This window comes from Heterodontus francisci, chromosome 12, assembly GCF_036365525.1.
Source record: "Heterodontus francisci isolate sHetFra1 chromosome 12, sHetFra1.hap1, whole genome shotgun sequence".
Classification (NCBI taxonomy): Eukaryota; Metazoa; Chordata; class Chondrichthyes; order Heterodontiformes; family Heterodontidae; genus Heterodontus; species Heterodontus francisci.
The window spans coordinates 58263851-58286784 of NC_090382.1; the positions used below are offsets into that span (position 1 = coordinate 58263851).

Genomic DNA, 22934 nt, shown 5'->3' on the forward strand with positions numbered 1-22934 from the left:
TTACCATTATTGAAAACATTTTTTTGAAAACAGTGCATACATTTGAATTACTGTATATTCTCTTTATTTCAGAACACTGTGTAAAACACATTTACTTTCACTAACAGTTACATACTTTACTGCCCATTTCTCCTTGTTAGGAAATTTCTACTGGATTTCTTTTCATTGTAGTTTTTCCTTTTCTTCCTTTGCTAACAACATTAAGTAACCACCACACCCCCACTACGATATATCAATTCATACCAAATGCGGAAGAGAAGGTAAACCATGTTGCCTTCTGTTAATGCTGCTTTTGGATATGTTTGATTCAAAGCTTATGAGTCTAGGCTTATTGGCTGATGATTTTTCTCCCTCCTTCCCTCTCTGTGAAGAAGCAACTTTTCTTTATTGAGACTCCTGCTAAAATTTGAAATTGCTGTCACAACCCATCCCCTCCCTAGCGTAGTCCATTGTCCCAAAATGTGCTTTCAGTTCCTGTACCTATTTATCTTTTGATGCTGAAAAATCACTTTGGATTTCAAAATCCACATAGTCCCCTTCATGTAAAATTTGTACGAGTTGTTTTATATAAAGAGGACTCCCAATTATTTTGGAAATTTCTGTGTGCATATGAACCCCTGCTTCAATTTTTCCCTGAAGAGCAAGAACAGCATGATATAATTGTGGAATTTCACCATGCTGCTGCATTTAAGAAAGTACAGTGATTAGATTAGAGATACAGCACTGAAACAGGCCCTTCGGCCCACCGAGTCTGTGCCGAACATCAACCACCCATTTATACTAATCCTACACTAATCCCATATTCCTACCAAACATCCCCACCTGTCCCTATATTTCCCTACCACCTACCTATACTAGTGACAATTTATAATGGCCAATTTACCTATCAACCTGCAAGTCTTTTGGCTTGTGGGAGGAAACCGGAGCACCCGGAGAAAACCCACGCAGACACAGGGAGAACTTGCAAACTCCACACAGGCAGTAACCCGGAATCGAACCCGGGTCCCTGGAGCTGTGAGGCTGTGGTGCTAACCACTGCGCCACTGTCAGTGATGACAGTCATTTGTCCATCCAGCTCCTTCTTATACACTCTGTCTCACCAGTGCTACATCCTCAAACTCACTAAGTGCATCCTCTGGGCTGTGTTGCATGCTAAATCTGCTCAGACAGATGTAGGGTGCTGTGTGATGTTATCTTGCTCTGGGTCATCTTGCTCAGGTTGTTACAATGATTGTTGAGATATGGGGTGCATGAAATGCAATGAAAGAGCTATGAAGTTGTGCAATCGTTTGATATGGCTGAACAGTAAATGTAGAAAGGATGACAAGCAATATATACTTGGCTTATCTACTTTTTAAATATAATTAGACGGTCTCAGTTTCCTTAAATCTGAAGTCTTCTCCCAGGTTCCGCAATTAATGTATTCCATGTTCAGCTTTGGCACCCCCTACCAACCATGGTGCTGTGATATTCCCTGGGGATGATGTCTTTGATTGCCAAACAGGAACCTATCACTCCCATCCCCCCACCACCTTACCCTAACTTCATGTAGAGGCACATCCATTTTACTAGTCATCAAACAAGAAATTACTACTTTACCACTTGCCCAGAGATTCCATTCCATGCCTCCATATTTGCTTGCCTCATTTCATTTTTGCCTGCTATTTCTTCCCTCCTCCCCATCCAGTAATTGTTTAAATCCATTTTGAGTCATAATAAAGGCTCATGTAATATTTGTCAATCATTTAAAGTATGAGCAGTAGCCTTTTTCAAAACAACTTCCTCAAACATCTAAGAATGAAAACACCATAAACAGCCTAATGCAAAATGACTATCTGAGATACTGTATTACATATGTTGCAGTAAGTGTTGCAGATAAGTACTTTTGTGCATATGCACTTCAAGTTTTCCACTTCATATTGCATTTTCTGTGTTGAACAGCTATCCTTACTTGTGATTTGCTATTTCTATCTAAGTTATTGTTCCAATGACACATTGCAGGATAAATTAAGTGATACCACTTTTCCAGTGGGGAAATTGTGCTTAAAGGAACATAGAATTGCAGCCTCAATTCTCAAATGTCAATTTTATTCTTTAAATTGAATATCATAAAATTTCTTAATTTCTTAATAAAATGCTGTATTATGCAACACAGGTGGCAATGCCACTTAATCAATCCACTTAGCTAGGTATTCCTTGCTCCATTAATATCACTGAAAGAGAATGCCCCTTAAATCCCAAAGTGGTTTGATGAGAAACCATCTCCTGGTCCATACCATGTTTGCTGAAAGCACCAGGCTTTCAGACTGTTTTGTAATCATGGTCCTCATTATTTTTAATGATGCTACTGTAATAATAATTGAGTTGATGTGACCAGTTCATGGATAAAATTTGAGACCCTAGTTCATAGTATTGGAATTGTAAACGGACTGCTTTTGGGATCATTTTAATCTAACCTTGGTGTTGGGAAACTGTTGGGAACGTGTGCAATGCTGGCTTTACACCCCTTTCAATTTTACACTCCATTGAAGTAATTGGGGAGTAATATTGGTCAGGTAATATTAGTCAGACTGTAAACTGCTGTTCCATCTGATCCTGTGGATTTCCTGCCTAACCAGTTAGGTGCAGATGTGTCATGGATAAAACAAATGTTCTGAGACATTTGATAATGTTCAAAAACCTTTGGCAATTTAGTAGGTTTTAGTACCCATAGTCAGCAAATACTAGCTATTCCTCACTTTGACGCCTCTGATCGCTCTCCATGGTGTGAGATGGACCAGCTGCCATTGAAATGAATGGAACTGCTCAGAGATTTATACTGGCTACCCTGAATATGCTCTTGGAATGGTTCAGTATTAAAATAATGCTACAAAGTGGCAGTTCTCATAGCTGATAAAATTAAAATATGTTACATCAGTATAGTTCGTTCAATTAAAAAAGAGCACTATTTTAAATGGTGTGTGCTATTTGGAGAAAGGCTTGCACTCAGACTTCATTTCTCCTTTAAGTGAAATAAAAATGTGTGAGTTGTGAACCTTAAACTAAATGGCAAGGTGAGCTGGAGTGCATGAATACACTTTCTTGTTTCCATCCTATTATGAACACATATGAAGGAAAATTGAACATCACATGCACTTCATGAATGGCATGGAAATAGCAAAGGTAGAAGTTAAAAAAATCTAGGAGACTTAGTAGATCTGATGTTTGGAATGCCCAAGCAATGCAGAACAGCAATCAACAAAGGCAAAAGAATGGTGAGCCATTCAAAACAATAGAGCTCAAGTAAGGGGAAGCTGTGATTGCGGTGTAAACTGCTCTAGTTAGACTACACTATGAAGTACTGTGGTCACTGAGACACAAGAGGGACAATCAAGCCCTGTGAAGGCACAAAACAGAAACACAAGAAGGATCCCAAGGCTTAGAGATCTCAGTCTCAAAGCCTAGAGAAAATTGAACTCTTCAGCCTTGAAAGGAGATATCTGAAGATGGTGTTAATAATTTAGGAAATTGGTTTCAATCATATTACAACAGTAGGAGAAAGGATAACATGGTTAAGTGTGTAAATGCAAATATAGAACTGATCTCAGGAAGAATTTTGCCACACAAAGGGTAATCAACACATCGACAGCTGAGTAACAAATGTAGGCAAAATCCCTGTAAGACCATTGGATGCTACAACTGTGGGAATTTGGGGTCATTCTGGATGGATGAGCTATGATGGGCTGAATGACCTTCCTCATCCATAATTATCTTGTAATCTTATTCCATTTTTATCAGAGGAATTAGAAAGAGCTTGCATTTATGTAGCACTTTCCATGACTTCAAAACATCCCAAAGCTTTACGGCCAATGGAGTACTTTTGAAGTGTAGTCAGTATTATAATATAGAAAAACACGGCAGCCAATTTGCACACAGCAAGTTCCATCAAACAACTTTGGGATAATGGCCAGATAATCTTCTTTAGTGATGCTGGTTGACGTGTGCACATGGGAGAAATCTCCTGCTTTACTTCAAAACAGTGCTATGGGATCTTTTACATTCAATAGAGAGGGCAGACAGAGTCTCGGTTGAAGGTCTCATTTGAAAGTTGGCACCCCTGATAGTGCAGCACTCCCCAGTACTGTACTGAAGTGTCAACCTGGATTATGTGCTCAGGTCACTGGAGTGTGACTTGAACCCACAACTAGCACTGAATTTCAGCTGGCACTTAATCTTAATTTTGAATATTAGTTAATAAATAATGCGAAATAATGCATCTTGAACATGGGGACCTCTGAGATGCAATTTATATCCTACAATATTTTGATGCAACATCTCAAGAAGATAAAAACCTTGAGAATAAATTCTGGTCTTTGACATACAAGAACACAAGAAATAGGAGCAGAAGTAGGCCATTTGGCCCATTGAGCCTGCTCCGCCATTCAATACGATCATGGCTAATCTTGGGCTTCAATTCCACTTTCCTGTCCACTCCCCATATCCCTTGTTTCCCTGTGAGACCAAAAATCTATCTATCCCAGCCTTAAATGGATTCAGTGATGCAGCATCCACAACCCTCTGGGGTAGAGAATTCCAAAGATTCACAACCCTTTGAGTGAAGCAATTTCTCCTCATCTCAGTCCTGAATGATTGACCCCTTATCCTGAGACTGTGTCCCCTTGTTCTAGATTCCCTGACTAGTGGGAACAATCTTTCAGTTTCCACCCTATCAAGCCCTTTCAGAATCTTGCGTGTCTCAATTAGATTGCCTCTCATTCTTCTAAACTCCAGAGAATATAGGCCCAATTTACTCAGCCTCTCAGCATAGGACAACTCCCTCATCTCAGGGACCAATTTAGTAAATCTTCACTGCACTGCCTCCAATGCAAGTACATCCTTTCTTAAATGTGGAGACCAAAACTACACACAGAATGCGGATCTCACCAAAGCCCTGTACAATTTTAGTAAGACTTCTTTATTCCTGTACTTCAATCCCCTTGCAATAAAGGCAAACATGCCATTTGCCTTCCTAATAGCCTGCTGCACCTACGTGTTAACTTTGTGCGTTCCTTGTGCGAGTACCCCCCAAGTCTCTCAGAACATCAACACTTATCAGTTTCACACCTTTTAAAATATATTCTGCTGTTCTATTTTTATGACCAAAGTGAACAACTTCATACTTCCCTATATTATACTCCATTTGCCATCTTGTTGCCCACTCACTTAACCTATCTATATCTCTTTGCAGCCTCTCTATGTCCTCCCCGCAGCTTACCTTTCCACTGAGCTTCATATCATCAGCAAACTTAGATACATTACTCTCTGTCTCTTTATCCAAGTCATTAATATAGAGTGTAAATAGCTGAGGCCCCAACACTGATTCTTGCGTTACCCCACTATTCACTGCCAGCCAACTTCAAAATGCTCCATTTATACCCATTCTCTGCTTCCTTTCTGTTAACCAATCCTCTATCCACGATGATATATCACCCCCAACACCATGAGCCCTTATCTTGCCTATTAATCTTTTATGTGGGACCTTATCGAATGCCTTTTGAAAATCTAGGCATACTACATCTACTAGTTTCCCTTCATCTACCCTACTAGTTACATCTTCAAAAAACTCTAATAAATTTGTCAAACAGGATCTCCCTTTAGTAAAACCATGCTGACTTGTTCTAATCATACTATGTTTTCCCAAGTGCAATTTTTATTTTTTATTTTTATTTAGAGATACAGCACTGAAAGAGGCCCATCAGCCCACCGAGTCTGTGCCAACCGTCAACCACCCATTTATACTAATCCTACACTAATCCCATATTCCTACCACATCCCCACCTGTCCCTATATTCCCCTACCACCTACCTATACTAGGGGCAATTTATAATGGCCAATTTACCTACCAACAATGTTAAGACTTCTTTAATAATAGTTTCCAGCATCTTCCCAACGACTGATATTAGGCTAACTGGCCTGTAGTTTCCTGTTTTCTCTCTACCTTCATTTCTTGAAAAGTGGCGTAACATTTGCCAACTTCCAATCTGATGGGACCATTCCTGAATCTAAAGAATTCTGGAAAATCATAGTCAGCTCATCCACTATCTCTGCAGCTATCTCTTTTAGAACCCTAGGATGTTGGCCATCCAGTCCTGGGGACTTGTCAGATTTTAGTCCCTCAAGTTTCTCCAATATTTTTTCTCGGCTGATATCACTATCCTTAATTTCCTTACTTTCTTTAGCTCCTATGTTACTGCCTATTTCTGGTATGAAACTTGTGCCTTCTACTGTGAAGATAGACACAAAATATTTGTTCAATGCCTCTGCCATTTCCTTATTCCCCATGATGATTTCTCCGGTCTCCACCTCTAAGGGTGCTCTCTTCCTTTTTATGTACTTAGAAAAGCTCTGACAATCTGTTTTTTTTATTGCTAGCTAGTTTGCTCTCATTCTATTTTTTCCCTTTTTATCAACTTTTTGGTGGTGCTTTGCTGGTTTTCAAAATGCTCCCAATCCTCAGACTTGCTACTATTATTTGCAACATTGTAAGTCACTTTTTATAGTCTAATGCTCTCCTTAACTTCCTGAGTAAGCCATGGATGGGTGTTTCTTGATGAGTTTTTGTTTTTGAATGGAATGTACTTTTGTTGAACCCTTTGAATTGTTTCTTTAAATGTTTCCCACTGTTCATTTACCGCCATACCTTCCTGTCTATTTACCCAATTAATGTTAGCCAGTTCTCCCTTCATAACTTCATAATTGGCTTTGTTTAAGTTTAAGATTATTGATTGTGATTGAAATGTGTCACTTTCAAACTTAACATGAAATTCAATGGTGTTTTGATTACCATTTCCCAGTGTATCTTTTACTATTACATTGCTTATTAACCCTGCTTCATTACACAATATGAGTTCTAAGTTAGCTTTATCCCTAGTTGGTTCTACAATGTAGTGCTCCAAGAAACTGTCATGAAAGCATCCTACAAATTCATCTTCTAGACAACTGTTGCCAATTTGATTGTCCCAGTCTCTATGCAGATTAAAGTCCCCCACAATTAATACATTACCTTTTTTGCATGCTCCAATAATGTCTCATTTAATGTTCTGTCCAATAATATAACTCCTCATTGGCTACAGGCGAGGTCCCAGAGGACTGGAGAACAGCCTTACTAATTTGATTGAGTTTTTTGAGGAAGTGACGAAGATGATTGATGAGGGAAGGGCGGTGGATGTTGTCTATATGGACTTTAGTAAAGCCTTTGACAAGGTCCCGCATGGCAGACTGGTGCAAAAGGTGAAGTCACGGGATCAGAGGTGAGCTGGCAAGATGGATACAGAACTGGCTCAGTTATAGAAGACAGAGGATAGCAGTGGAATGGTGCTTTTCTGAATGGAGGGATGTGACTAGTGGTGTTCCGCAGGGCTCAGTGCTGGGACCTTTGCTCTTTGTAGTATATATAAATGATTTGGAGGAAAATGTAGCTGGTCTGATTAGTAAGTTTGCGGACGACACAAAAGTTGGTGGAGTTGCGGATAGTGATGAGGATTGTCAGAGGATACAGCAGGATATAGATCGGTTGGAGACTTGGGCGGAGAAATGGCAGATGGAGTTTAATGCGGACAAATGTGAGGTAATGCATTTTGGAAGGTCAAATGCAGGTGGGAGGTATACAGGTAATGGCAGAACCCTTAGGAGTATTGACAGGCAAAGAGATCTGGGTGTACAGGTCCACAGGTCACTGAAAGTGGCAACGCAGGTGGATAAGGTAGTCAAGAATGCATACGGCATGCTTGCCTTCATCGGTCGGGGCATAGAGTATAAAAATTGGCAAGTCATGTTGCAGCTGTACAGAACCTTAGTTAGGCCACACTTAGAATATTGCGTGCAATTCTGGTCGCCACACTACCAGTAGGACGTGGAGGCTTTGGAGAGGGTACAGAGGAGGTTTACCAGGATGTTGCCTGGTCTGGAGGGCATTAGCTATGAGGAGAGGTTGGAAAAGCTCAGATTGTTTTCACTGGAACGACGGAGGTGGAGGGGCGACATGATAGAGGTTTACAAAGTTATGAGCGGCATGGACAGAGTGGATAGTCAGAAGCTTTTTCCCAGGGTGGAAGTCAGTTACTAGGGGACATAGGTTTAAGGTGCGAGGGGCAAAGTTTAGAGGGGATGTGCGAGGCAAGTTTTTTACACAGAGGGTGGTGAGTGCCTGGAACTTGCTGCCGGGGGAGGTGGTGGAAGCAGATACGATAGCGATGTTTAAGAGACATCTCGACAAATATATGAATAGGAAGGGAATAGAGGGATATGGGCCCCGGAAGTGCAGAAGGTGTTAGTTTTGGCAGGCATCAAGATCGGCACAGGCTTGGAGGGCCGAATGGCCTGTTCCTTTGCTGTACTGTTCTTTGTTCTTTGTACTGTTAGGGGGCTTATAAACTACCCCCACCAGTGTTTTCTGACTCCTGCTATTCCTAATTTCGACCCAAACTGATTCTACTTCAAGATCTTCTGAGGTCAGATCCCTTCTTATTAATGAGCTTATGCCATCCTTTACTATAAGGGCTACCCCTCCCCCTTTGCCATTCTGTCTGTTTCTCCGAAATATTGTGTACCCTGGAATATTTATTTCCCAACCTTGATCTCCTTGTAACCATGTCTCGGTAATGGCAATTAGATCCAGATCATTAACCTCTATTCATGCCACTAGTTCATCTATCTTATTACAGATGCTTCGTGCATTCAGATAAAGGAACTGTAAATTCATTTTTTTTAACCTCTATTCCCTGCAATGACCTTATTTGCCAATGTACAGTTTTTGTTAAACTCTCTGTCCCTTCCTGTCCCATTCTGTTGGGAGTTACCCACATCACTATACTGTTCCGATGCCCTGAGCTCTCTCTTTGGATTTCTAAATTTCCCTTTACCCAAACCCTCCCATCCCTGTTAGTTTAAAGCCCTGTCCACAGCCCTAGTTATGTGATTGCCCAGGACACTGGTTCCAGCCCGGTTCAAATGAAGCCTATCTCAACAGAATATCTCCCTCTTCCCTGAGTACTGATGCCAGTGCTCCAAGAATCGAAACCCCTTCTTCCCACACCACTCTTTGAGCCGTGCATTTAGTTCTCTAATCTGCTTGACCCTGTGCCAATCTGCGCGTGGCTCAGGTAACAATCCGGAGATGATTACCTTTGATGTTCTGCGTTTTCGTTTGGACCCTAACTCCTCAAATTCTCTAAGCAAAACATAATTTATGGTTCTACCTATGTCATTGGTTCTCACCTGGACCACAACAACTGGATCTTCCCCCTCCCACTCCAGGTTCCTCTCCAGCCCTGGCACCGGGCAGGCAACTCAGCCGTCGGAGCTCCTGGCCGCAGCTACAGAGAGCAGTATCTATCCCCCTGACTATACTGTCTCCTATCACTACCACGTTCCTCTTCACTCCCTCCACTGGAATGGCATCTTTCGCCATGGTGCCATGGTCAGTTTGCTCATCCACCTTGCAGTCCTTCTCTTCATCCACACAAGTAGCAAGGATATCATACCCGTTGGACAAGGTGAGGCTCCTCCATCACTACATGCTGATTCCCCTTACCTGTCTCACTTGCAGTCAGAACCTCCTGTTCATTACTATTGGCCATCTCTAATGTTCTCCCTACTCTAAGAGGTGTGACTGCATCTTGGAACAAAGTGTCCAGGTAACTTTCTCCCTCCCTGATGCTCCGCAATGTCTGCAACTCAGTCCCCAGCTCAGCAATTCTGAGTTGAAGTCATGCAAGCTGCAGACACTTACTACAGACATGGTTGTCCGGGATTGCAGTGCATTCCACAGACTCCCACATGCTGCAGTTACAGCACACCACCAGCCCTGCCATCTCTATTTAATCTATTTTTAGTCAATTAGTTAATAATTCAAGCTGAAGTAATGGAAAGTTGCACTCGCCTACCTTGGAGTCAAAGGAAGAAGACTCACAAACTGCTGGAGGCTGAAAAAGATAGGAAAAGGAACCCCTCTTTCCCCCTCTGCACCAAATTCCCACGTACACCAAATTTCCAAATTTACTCTGGCAAATGTCTCACTCTGGCAAATGTCTCACTCAGGCAGCAGTCTCTTCTCAATTGCGTCCCCTCACTGCATATACTGAAGATATAGTGCTATTCAATTATTGCTCATGTGTTCTGTTTATACCACATGCTAGGTAACTGAAACTAAAATAAGAAATATTTGATGTAAATTTTAGTTTTAGGTGAAGGTGCAGATCACAGTAATTTGAGTAGCAAAGCTGTGAAAGTTTCTTTTTCTCAATGTGATGCCATGATATGAATATATTTATAATCATGTGTGGTATAATATATGATGCACATTAGCTGATATTGTCACAAAAGATTTTATTTTTGTCCTAAAATCTTGGACTTCTATGTGTTTCAAAAAAAACCTGAAAAAATGATTTTGCTCAGTGAAAGACACCCGCAAAATCAATTGGAATTCCAGCAATGTTTTGAAAGGAAGTTCAGAACAAGAGTTAAACTTAATGGGTATTTTGAAAGGAAGTTAAACTTGCAAATGGACAGGAAGGTCGGCAATTTCAAGGAAATCACAGGGGTTTGACCTTTCTTCGGAGCAGCTTGAGTGACAAGGGGGAGACACTGTGTCTGCACATGTGACCATGTTCAGGAAGGTTCTTTTTTCACTTTGGACCCTTTAAAAGTCTGTGAATTGAACAAAATGTGGGCATTTGAAATATTTGCTTGACCTACCTATAGCAAGAGAAAAAAGACCCAGAAAAGTGCTACCTCCCTCTGTAAAGGAGACTTGCATCTCTTGAAAAGAAATCCTGCATTTGAAAGGTGGTAGATTCCTGCTGGCTTCTGTGTCCTAAGAAATCCTAAAATCTGAAGAATTCTTCTATGCTAGACTGCTGCTTCAAAACCAAAGCAGACCTGTTGCTACACCTCTGATGGAAGACCTACGTGACGCCTGCTGCAGTTAAATTGCCGTGAACACCTACGCATCATAGACTATTCATCAACCTCGCCTGGAGTGACTTCGAGTGGCATCTGACTATTCGACTCTGGGACACCTCCCTGTACTGAAAACATCCTACCAGAACGTGAACCTCAATTTTTTTTTATTATTCCTTCTATTCCTAAGAAACAGTTATAATCCAAAACACCCTTTTGAAACTAGTTAACCATTTCTTTTTGAATGTATTTGTGTGTACATGAGGGTTAAGGAGTTTTTTCATGTATAGATTTATCTCATTAGTAGTTAGGACCTATTATTTCTTTTCTAATAAATAGTTAATGTTTTTGTTGTTTAAAAAAAACTGGTTTGGTGTGCTTTATTCTGGGGGAAAATACAGTGTTTAATTTGGCAATTCTTCGGTAGGTGGGAAACTTTATTTGATATGCTATGACCTGTGGAGTAGTGGGACTGAATTAACAGTGCATTACTCCCAACTTGGTCGTAACAATATTTAAACATAATCCGATGAAGGAACATGTGTGATCCAAAGCCCCAAAAGTATAATGCTGATCCAATAAAAGAATCAGATTAATTGGCTTACTTTATCTAAAATGCCAAATGAATTGCTCTTGTGTGTAGTTCCATTCTTGAAGTGTACAGTTACATTAATGGAATAAAGAAGAAAGACAAGGCATATTGGTTATTATTGTCAAAAATTTGTGTTACTATCAATGAATGTGTCAATGGCTTCCGCAAAGACTTTACATTAATTGACTTTGATTGAGGCTATGTCTTTCGATTGATAACATCTTTTTCTAAATTGCCAATATACTGTACTTTGAAATGTCATTTCACAACACTCCTGACTGCCTGACAGTACAATCTTATCTCCAAGCTCCATGTTTAACACCAGTACAAAGGTTCAAGCAAAATGGCTTATTTAGGAATTCAGGGAGTGATTGGGAAATGGTTGGCTACAATGAATATGTTATTAAGTACAAAGAATAGGTAGGTGATGATGTATTCTCCAGTTCCTGTGGAGCTAAAAGTCAAGGTTTACCCACAACATTAAAAGTATGAGGTAAACAACCTAAAAATAAAATCAGCAAAAATAAGCTCATTGAATATTGTAATCAATTGAGTTATCACTTAAACAGTGAACATAGACAAGTACTTAATCCAGCTGATAACATGTAAAAACACATGTGAAGAATCCTATTCTACTCCAGCAATGTTTTTCATTTCTAAAGTCGTTTAAACTTTAGATTTCCTGCTGACTTTCTGTTGAATTATCGACAGAATGTTTTCCTGTAAGACAATTTGATTCTGCTAACAGTCTCTGGGTAAGTGGTACGCATTCAGTGATCGTTCAGTCAGAATTTTAGAAACAGTGTTCAAATTCAAGGATTTTTTAGATTTTTTTTAGATTTAGAGATACAGCACTGAAACAGGCCCTTTGGCCCACCGAGTCTGTGCCGACCATTAACCACCCATTTATACTAATCCTACACTAATCCCATATTCCTACCACATCCCCACCTTTATTTAGTTATTTAGTTATCTGTTGCAACATCATCAATGCAATGTGTTCACTACTTACATTAGTACTTCCATTTCCATTGAACTCATTTGTATATCATTGTGTGCAGTGTACTTTAGCCAAGTATTTTGTTTTTTGATGTTCACACATTAGTAAGCCAATGTCTTAAGTGAGATAGGCTTAAGTTTTGGACTTAAACGTGGGAGGCATGATTGGGAAATTTGCTGGTGACACAGAAATTGGCCATGTAGCTGATAGACTCCAGAATGATATCAATAGTTTGGTTGAGTGGGCAGAAAAGTGGCAAATGGAATTCAATCTGGAGAAGTGTGAGGTAATGCATTTGGGAGGATATTAAACTGTTATTAAACACAATAAACTGGAGGATATTGAGAGGGGTAGAAGAAGTGAGAGACCTTGGAGTGCATGTCCACAGGTCCCTGAAGGGATAGGTCGATAAAGTGGTGAAGAAGGCTTTTGGAATGCTTTCCTTTATTGGCTTAGGTAGAGATACAAAAGCAGGGATGTAATGCTGGAACTGTATAAAATGCTGGTTAGGCCACAGCTGGAGTATTGTGTATAGTTTCTGGTCACCACATTACAGGAAGGTCATAATTTCTTTGGAGAGAGTACAGTAGAGATGTACAAGAATGTTGCCAGGGCTTGAAAGTTGTAGCTATGAGGAAAGATTGGATCAGCTACGGTTGTTTTCCTTAGACCAGAGGAGGCTGAGAGGTGACTTAATTGAGGTGTACAAAATTATGAGGGGCCTAGATAGAGTAGACAGGAAGGACCTGTTTTCCCTAGCGGAGAGGTCAATTATCAGGGGGCTCAGATTTAAGGTGATTGGTAGAAGGATTAGAGGGGACATGAGGAAAAATCTTTTCATCCAGAGAATGGTGGGTGTCTGGAATTCATTGCCCGGATCAGTGGTGGAGGCAGAAACCCTCAACTCATTTAAAAGGTACATGGACATGCACCTGAAGTGCTGTAACCTGCAAGTGCTGGAAGGTGGGATTAGATTGGGCAGCTAGTTTTTTTCAGCCGGTGCAGAGGGCGCCCCTGGCGAGGCCCCAGAAGCTTGCTGGTTCTCCAAGGGTCCCCAACATCTTCTGTCTTCAACTGGGTTGCAGTCCCAGAAGTGGCCCCCGGTCCCGGTGGTGCTGCTGGGGCAGAGAGCTGCCAGGCCGCTGATTGACCAGAAGTTCCATTAGGTGGGACTTCCTGCCTCAATGAGATGGAAGTTTCGCCTCAGACCAATTAAAGGCCTGGGGGCTGCAAAATGCGGTCCGATCCCCAGGCCAGGCGGAGGCAGGTTTGCCACTGACTTTTCAGTCGGTGAATGGCTCCCGTCCGCTGACGGTAAAATTCAGCCCAGAATAACTTTTTTTTGTTAAACATATACAGAAATATTTTACCTCACATGGCTGTTACAAGCTGCACCAACTGAAAGGGGAATGCAGTAACTTCTGCACAGGAGGTCAGGATCCAGGCTATACCTTTACGAACTGAAAGGGGAATGTAGTAACTTCTGCACAGGAGGTCAGGATCCAGGCTATACCTTTACGTGTGATACCACTATAAACTGAGCATCTTCTGAAGGAACCGTTGGTACAGTTTTTGGAACTTTTATTTTATTGAGGACTGAGATCCGTTTCCAGTTTTCAGCATTTAATATAATGTGTTCTAACAATTTTATTGAAAAATTCTAAAGAAATTACATTAAAACTTGCAACTGTCTTTGAAATCTTATATATTCTAAACTGTACATCAGATGACACAGAAACTGTTCCAAAGAATTCATAGATAATGTGTAGATGTAATTTGTGGCTATTATTCAAAATTGCTTACTAAAATCCTCCAAAGTGTTGAAGTGTTTGAAAAAAAAACCCAACAGAACATTTAGGTCTGGCAGTTGCTATGGGAATATGTTGTACTCTGTTTGAAAGGGTACATCACAGGAAGCTCTGAATCCATTGAAAGTGTTTCCTAACAATGTAAATTAGCACTCCTGATGGTTCAGGACTGTCAGTAGATGTTTGTAAGTGTTTGTTTTATTGCTTTTGCTGCTTTTTATAGTAGCAATGTGTGGAGGTCAGTGGCTTCATACTTCATTTCACAGTTTAATTTTTTTCACCATTATTAAAGCAGTCACAGAAAGGAAGGGCTGGATTTTATTCTGTTGATGGAAGTCCCGGCAGTGGGCTAGAAGGTGGGGGCGAGATGCCGTCTCAACCCTCCATTGGAACACCATTGGTATTTAACCATGGGCAGCCAATTAACTGCTCGCTGTCAGGGACACCGTTTCTTTAAGGGATGAGCTCCCACCTCAGAGCTCCAGGCCAATCAGAGGACTGGCAGCTCTGCAGTGCCAGCAACACCACTGGGAGTGGTGGCCACTGCTGGTATTGCAGGAGGCCCTGCAGAGGATGAAGACTCTGGGACAGGTAAGTGGGGTTGGGGTTGCCGGAGCAATTTAGACAGGCCCCGGAGATGAGGTGGGGGGTGGTGGGTAGTGTCAGTGAGGGTGGGGAGGGTCTTCCCAGGAGAGGTGGCCATCACCAGTGGGAAGGCCATCCCTGTATTGCCCCCAAAGGAGGGACCCTCACTGAATCTGTTCGGAGGCTGCCAGGTTTTACCTGGCGAAGTCTCTCCACGACGGTGCACCCTCCACCTTCCATTAAATTGAGGTGGATGTGGGAAGAGGCCCTTAAATGGCCATTAATTGGCCACTTGAGGGCCTCAATTGGCCTGGGGTGGGAAGGCCCCAGATTTAGCTTAGGGTGATTTTAATGGGATAAGATAAAGATTGCCCACAGTAAGCTGGCCAAATCTGTTCATGGGTAAATTGACAGAAAGTCAGTGGGAAGTGTTCAAAAAATAATTTGTTATGATACAGAATCAAACGATGTCTCTAAAAGGCAAGAGCTCGACTTGCCAGAAAAAAAAGCTGGCAAAAGAGATGAGGGACAACATAAAACTAAAAGAAAAACATACAAAAAAGCAAAAAAAAAAGCACTGATTCTACTGATTGGGAGAGCTACAAAGAACAGCTAAAGGTAACAAAACAGATAGTAAGAGTGATGAAAAGGGAATATGAAAAGAAATGTGCAAGGGATATCCAAATTAATTCAATTTTTTATCGTTATAGTCGGAAAAAGAGGGTGATCAGGAGCAGTGCGAGCCCCTTGGAAGCTGATAATGGTGATATTGTTAATGAAAATAAGGAAATGGCAGACATGTTGAATAATTACTTTGTGTTGTTATTTACAGTAGAGGAAGAGCATAGCACGTCATACATCTCAAGGAAACTAACACTGATTCAGTGGTGGGGGTGGTGGGGGGGGGGGGGCAGAGGTGGTACTCAACAAAATTAATGTTCGCAAAGTAACAGTAATGAAGAAAATGATGGCACTGAAGAGTGACAATTCCCCAATACCAGATGGCTTCTCTCCCAGGGCTTTAAAGAAAGTAGGTGAGAACATTGTGGATGCCCTAACCATAACCCAAAGTTCTCTGAATTCAGGAACCATCTCTAAGATTGGAAAATTGCACTTGTCACTCCGCTATTGAAGAAAGGTGAGGGGGGAAAGCAAGGATCATAAACTATGAGAATTTATATTTAAGGAGGAACAGAACACTGTGAAAATATTGCACTTATCAGAGAGAGCCAGAATAGATTTGTAAAGGGTAGGTCCTGCCTGTGAATCTTATTGACATTTTTGAAGAGCTGGCTAAAGTAGTGGATAGGGGAATGTCTATGGATGTTATTTATATGGACTTCCAGAAGGCATTTGATAAATTCCCTCAAATTGAAGTCCCATGGAATTGAACTATTGACCTGATTGGGAAATTGGCTGAGTGGCAGAAAAGAGACAGAAGGGATAAAAGCCAAGTACTCTAATTGACAGGATGTGACTAGTGGTGTCCCATAGGAACCTTTGTCGGGCTTCAACTATTCAACTATTTATTTATGACTTAAATGATAGGATAAAGAGTCGCATATCCAAGTTTGCCAATGATAGAAAGATACGCAATATTGTAAGCATGTATTGTATACACTGGTACACACAGGCGGCAGTGTGTACTATCTATGAGTTGCACTGCAGCAACTTGCCAAAATTCCTTTGATGGCACCTTTCAAACCTGCGACCTCTACCACCTAGATGAACAAGGGCAGCATGTTCATGGGTACACCACCACATGCAAGTTCCCCTCCAAGTCACACACCATTCTGACTTGGAAATATATTGTCATTCCTTCACTGTCGTTGGGTCAAAATCCTGAAAATCCCTGCCTAACAACACAGCGGGTGTAACTATACTGCAAGGAGTGCAGCTGTTCAAGAAGTGGTTGACCCTCAGCTTCTCAAGGGCAAAAACTTGTTGGTCACTCTCAGGTTGACAGAATTAGGAATGGGCAATAAATGCTGGTCTTGCCAGCAACACCCACATCCCATGAACAAAAAAAAGTAGCATCAAAATATAAAGAGAAGTTAATAGATTGGGGAAAAAAAAACTGTGGCAAATGGATTTCAATGTAGGAAAATGTGTGGTCATCCACCTTGATCATAAAAAGAATCGATAAATGTACTTTCAAAATGGTGAACAGCTAGAAACATTGGAAGTTCAAGGAGGAGGAGGAAGAAGAGGAAGTGGAGAGACATCAGGGAAACCATCGCTCCAGACATGCTGTCCATGAGTGGTTTATTAGACTCCTGTTCCCCTGAAAGCATCCCCACATTACCTTTGCTCCACAATTCCCCACCTTTCGATCATACTGCTATGTTACCATCACAGTGTTTTCTTGGGCATAATCCTGAAATAAAAGACACCACAAAATAACCAACCCATTACAACTTTATCGAACAACATTTCCAATAATATGTACAAAACTGAACTTTTTACCATTTTGCAATACCTTAGTGCCTGTCTTATGGGTGCCTTTGCTTGACCTACTGCTCCCATGCAGTGCTAGCCCAGTGGCAGGTGAAAGGCTGCTGACTTTCACTGGGGAATCTGCATATGATCTTGCAGGGTGAGCTTAAGCAGTTCTGGGCTTTGAGGGCCCAGCTTCGGACTGAACTACTTCAGCTTGGGCAAGATCAGTCTTGGCTAGCTGGCTGACAGGCAACAGCAGGGGCACTAGTGGAGTGGCAGTGATGGAAGCATGACTGCTGTCAATCTGAGAGTGGACAACAAGATTTTGCACCATAGAGCCACTGTCACTTCCTCAGGGCAGCTCCTGTGCAATCTTATTAATCTGCTGGAGCACAGATTGCTGGACTGCTACAAGCCCTTTGAGCACTGGTATCCACAGCCATGATGGCAGCAGTATGAGCCTGCATGGCGTCAAGCTGAGCTTGCATGGCAACAATCTCAAGACCTGAGTCTGAGCTTCCACTGCAGCACTCAGACCTCGGGTTGCTTCTGCCTGTTCTGCAATGAAAGCTGAGACATTGGCCATCAGATGCTGCATCATGGCTGGGTCTTTAATAGTTTTCATGAAATTGCTCCCATTTCAATACAGGAAAGGATGGATTCCAATATAAATAAAAGGAAAATACTGTAGATGCTGGAAATCTGAAATGAAAACAAAAAATCCTCAGCAGGTCTGGCAGCATCTGTGGAGAGAGAACCAGAGTTAACGTTTCAGGTCAGTGACCTTTCATCAAGAATGGGTTCCAGACTCTGCACGAAGTTCTGTGCCAGGTTGGAGCCGGACTCCACCACACTCCTTGATAGTGACAACAGGCTCTCTGGCAAGCCTGCCAATGCACCAAGCATCTCTGTGTACATGACCATAAGCCTTTTCCGATATGTTGCCTCATCAAAGTCCTCATCTAAGTCCTCTGCTGTAGAATTTGTCTGTGATTTTGCTCTCGAGGGAGTTGGCATACATGCTATCCTTTCCCCTGGCCTTGCTGCAGGCTACTCATGCCTGAGTGCTGATCACCACGTGCTGATCCCGCCTCTATACTACTCTGTAAAGTATATGCTGTGCCAGTATTTGAGCTGGTGGCTGCAAGTGTCAGATCAAGTAAAAGTATACTGGAAGCAACTATTTGAAGATAAATCAACGTCAGAGCCAGAGGTATTCAAAGAGGGCGCTAAGAGGGTTCAGCACAAATATGTTCCCATCTAGACTCCTTTGGATGTCAAAGAGCATATGAAGTAGGATAAGCCAAAAAAAGAAAGCTTAAGTGAGATGTGAAAAGCTCAATACTGCAGAACGCCTAAAGGAGTATAAAAAGTACAGGGGTGAAATTAAAAAGGAAATTAGGAAAGCAAAGAGAGGGCATAAAAAATATTGGCAACTAAGATCAAGGAAAAGTCAAAGATATTTTATAAATGCATAAAGGGCAAGATGATAACTAACGAAAGAATGGACCAATTAGAGACCAAAGAGGTAACTTGAGTGTGGAGGTGGAAGATGTGGCTATGGTGTTAATGAATACTTTGGGCTGCTTTCACAAAAGAGAGGAACGATGCAGATATTGTAGTTAACGAGGACATGTGTGAAATGATGGATTGGATAAACACAGTGAGGGAGGAAATATTAAGGTGTTTAGCATCCTTGAAAGGGGATAAATCAGCAGGTGTGAATGAAATGTACTCCAGGCTGCTAAGGGAAACAAGGGAAGAAATATCGGAAGCTCTGACCCTCATTTTCCAATCCTGTCTGGCTGCTGACATAGTTCTGGAGGACTGCTAATGTTGTACTGTTGTTTAAGAAGGGAGGAAAGGATAGCCCAAGTAATTACAGGCCAATCAGCTTATCCTTGGTGGTGAGCAAATTATTGGAAAAATTTCTGAGAGACAATATAAATTGTCACTTAGAAAGACACGGATTAATCAAGGAGAGTCAACATGGATTTGTTAAGGGAAGATTGTATTTGAGTGTCTGTCCATGTCATGGGAGACAAAACATTCAACAAAATTCAGGATTGCTCCATTGTCTGCAAACCAGGGAATATGAAAATTTTCCCTTACAACAGTAACAAACCACTGAAAATCCTTGGAACTTTTGAAATGCCAGTCTCATTCAAAAGCACGAGAGCAAAAGCTGTGTTCTATGTGTCTGGGATTAGAATTGATAGGCTTGATGGCTGGCGCAGACACGGTGGACTGAAGGGCCTGTTTCTGTGCTTATCACTCTATGACTCTATGTCATATCTGGAGAATGTGACATGCTTATCAGTTTCCACACAGCAACAGATCTGCACATGATTACAGTCACATATGCAATTCCTTTGCATAACAAAAACATTCTCGAACTGTTTGCTGATTGCTTCACTTGTATCAGTAAGCTAGTGTTACATGCAAGCTGCATGTAGACACTAATGTGCCCCCAGTCATGCATCAACGGTGATGAATACCATTTCATGTCAAGAAACAGACAGGGAAGGAACTTCAACACCTACTTGACCTTGACATTACTGAGAAAGTTGGGGATGAGCTGGTCCTCACCCATACAAGTCATGAAGAAACCCAAGAGTGAGAACCAGATTAGAATTTACATTGATATGCAATCACCAAATCAAGCCATACAACGAGAAAGACATTTGACAATGACAATCGATGACATCATAGAGAAAGTTAATGGTGCTAAACACATTGCTAAACTTGGCCTCAATGCGACCATCAAATTGAGCTTGCAGAAGAATCGAGATATGTTACCGTGTTTGTAACTCACATCGAACTTTTCCGATATAGAGGCTCAACTTTGGAGTCAATTCAGCAGCTGAGGTATTTCACCACTTGATTCAATCTGCACTTCAAGGACTTGAAGGCATGCTGCATATCAGTGATAACATTCTCATCTTTGGCTGCACTGAAAAGAAACACAAGACATGCCTGCATGTATGCCTACAATGTCTCAGAGAATGTAACCTCGCCGTGAACAAAGACAAGTGCTTATCCAATCAAAGCAGAATTGAATTCTTCTGTCATGTGTTCAGTGGTGAAGAAATATCACCAGATCCACAGAAAGTTGAGTCCATTGCAAACGCTGCAGATCTTTCAAATGTGCAAGAAGTCCAGAGTTTGCTAGGACTCGTCACGTACTGCAGTCGTTTCATTCCTGATCTCCCTACACAATCTGACAAAAGAGACCACCCATTGGGAATGGACTAAATCACACAAACAGGTGGTACAACAGATCAAACAACATTTGTCAGCAAGTTGCACAAACGCCTTTTTCAACCCTGAGAAAACCTCCCAAATAGTCATGGATGCAAGCCCAGTTGGCTTAGGTACGGTTCTTGTACAGAAAGACAAGACAGGTAACCCATCAATTCTTGCAATGGCAAGCAGGTCATTAATGCCTGTAGAGCAACTTTATTCTCAAACAGAGAGAGAAGCACTCTCAATCACATGGAATATCTTAACACTTTCATCTCTACCTATATGCAAGCGAGTTTAAAGTAATAACCAATCATAGACCACTAGTGAGCTTGTTCAACAATCCACAACAATTCAACAATAGCAAACCATCCACTCGAATAGAATGTTGGATACTCAAACTACAAGAGTACAAGTTCCATGTTGAGTATCATCCAGGTAAGCTCAACCCGGCGGACTATCCTTCGCGACATCTGTTGCTGACAGTCTGTCCTACTAGTCGTGAGGAAAAGGTTGCTGAACAACAATTTAACTATATAAGCCTAAATGTGTTGCCAAAGTTGGTAAAACTAGTCAACATCAAAGCAGCAACAAAACAAGATGAGGCTTTGCAACAATGTATGATGGCTATGGAATCACAAAACTGGAAAAACATAATCGAGGAAGTGTCTACAAATGAAATCGCTCACATACGACAAGGTCTTCACAATGTTCAAAATGAGCTTGCTGTTACAACCACATCTGATCTTGTTTTACGCAAAAATGGTATTGTCATTCCGCATTCATTGAGAGAATGTGTTGTCGATAAAACACATGAAAGACACCAAGGAACAGTCAAAACCAAACAACTCCTTAGGGAAAAGGTATGGTTCCCAGGATTTGACTGCATGGTAAAACACAAAATCAATCAGTGTTTGCCATGTCAAGCAACCGCAATGTCAAATTTTCATAATCCTCTCAAGATATTCGAACTACCTCCAGGATCACGGATTGAAGTCAGCATTGATTTCACAGTTTTGCCCACTGGTGAACACCTACTTGTTGTCACTGATGACAACAGAAGATTCCCAATTGTGGAATTAGTTATGTCAATTTCAACAAAAGCAGTCATCCCAAAGCTTGACCGGATCTTCGCATTGTTTGGAATCCCTCAAACAGTAAGAAGTGACAATGGACCCCCAGTCAGTTGCTATGAGTTCAACAAATTCGCAAACTATCTAGGGTTCACACCCCATTGTCCAAGAGCTAATGGTGAAATCAAAAGGTTTATGCGAACCTTGAATAAAGTGATACGTACAGCTACAGCTGAGAACAGGTCATGGAAGCAAGGGCTATATCACTTTCTTCCTAATTACAGAGTGGCACCTCACTCGACTACTGGAAAACCTCCAATTACACTCATCTTTGCACATCCTAAGTGCACACGTCTACCTGAGCTACCCTATGGAGCCAGTGATCAACATGTACATGAAAGATCGAGAATAGAGGATCGAATGAAATTACATGCGAAGCGTAACGTTAAACTTAGAGCTACACCACTTAAGCCAGGAGATAAAGTACTTGTGAAACGTGATAGTTATATTGGAAAGCAAACAATCCCTTATGAAATCCAACCATTTGTTGTGACTAACACAAAAGGATCAATCATCACTGCTAAGCGTGATACACAAATCATCACAAGAAATGTGTCATTCTTCAAAGCACTGAAAACACCATTTGCAAGCATTGAATCCGATTCCGACATCGACACCTCAGATGAAGAACATAAGTCAAATGAAACTACATCTGATGTCAGATGATATCCTACTCGTGAGAGAAAATACCCACCATACTTAAGTGACTATTTTACAAGATGAACTATTTATGTTTAAGTTTATCGTTTACAGTTTTAGAAACAAACCATTGAAACATGCTATGTCTCTCATTTACTAAGAAGTGGAAGGATGTGGCGATGTAGTATTTTGAAATTTTGAAATAGAGGCTGCTGTAGAACACACATGCTAGCAAAGGGAAAGTAAAACTAAGACAGAATAAATAGAGAAGTCTTTGTGTTCAGCTCCTGCAGTCTTTGTCTCTCTTTTTTTGCCTCATACCTTATACTAAACAGGGCTAACCCTCACTCAAGTCCTGAGGATGTCACAGCCTCGCATGTACCTGGGCCCCCTGTTGAGTGTGCAGCCAATCAGGAGCTTGTTTAGCACTGGGCTTTATACTGCAATCATGGTGTTGAGCAGGCAGCATGATGTTTGCGTGCTGTCTGCATCAACCTGCTCAGGTATGAGGTAATAGTGCACCCCGTGCCCACAAATTGGCTCTTTCAAGTTTTTAA

At 41.4% G+C, this 22934-nt stretch overlaps 1 protein-coding gene across 10 annotated transcripts in view; it reads left to right on the forward strand.

Annotated features, from left to right (window-relative positions):
* The window catches only part of cdhr2 (cadherin related family member 2), a 250231-nt gene that overhangs the window by 82718 nt on the left and 144579 nt on the right, over positions 1-22934 (forward strand). The gene's annotated exons all lie outside the window — the stretch shown is intronic.